Below are 359 nucleotides of genomic sequence, written 5' to 3' on the forward strand. Positions count from 1 at the left end.
AGCTTCTCCTCTCACTGCGCCACACCAGACTCCGCTCACACTTCTGCCGCTTTAAAGCGGCCTTGCTCCGTCTGTTGAGAGGTTGTTAGTAAAACTGTAGCACAGGGAAGGAGTCCCTCTACACATGGGCCAAGCCGGTTTACGTCGAAATCAAATAGTTTCCATGAAATCTGCAGTTATTTGTTTCAGTGTAAAACAGGGAACATATAAAGAGCAGAGCAGCTCCCAGCTGTGTCCTTTTAAACGAGGCGGCCCCGCTGTCTGCCTGTGCTCTAACATCTGCCTGTGCTCTAACATCTGCCTGTGCTCTAACATCTGCCTGTGCTCTAACATCTGCCTGTGCTCTAACATCTGCCTGT

This window comes from Pundamilia nyererei, unplaced genomic scaffold, assembly GCF_000239375.1.
Source record: "Pundamilia nyererei isolate P.nyererei 1_Seehausen unplaced genomic scaffold, PunNye1.0 scaffold00266, whole genome shotgun sequence".
Lineage (NCBI taxonomy): Eukaryota > Metazoa > Chordata > Actinopteri > Cichliformes > Cichlidae > Pundamilia > Pundamilia nyererei.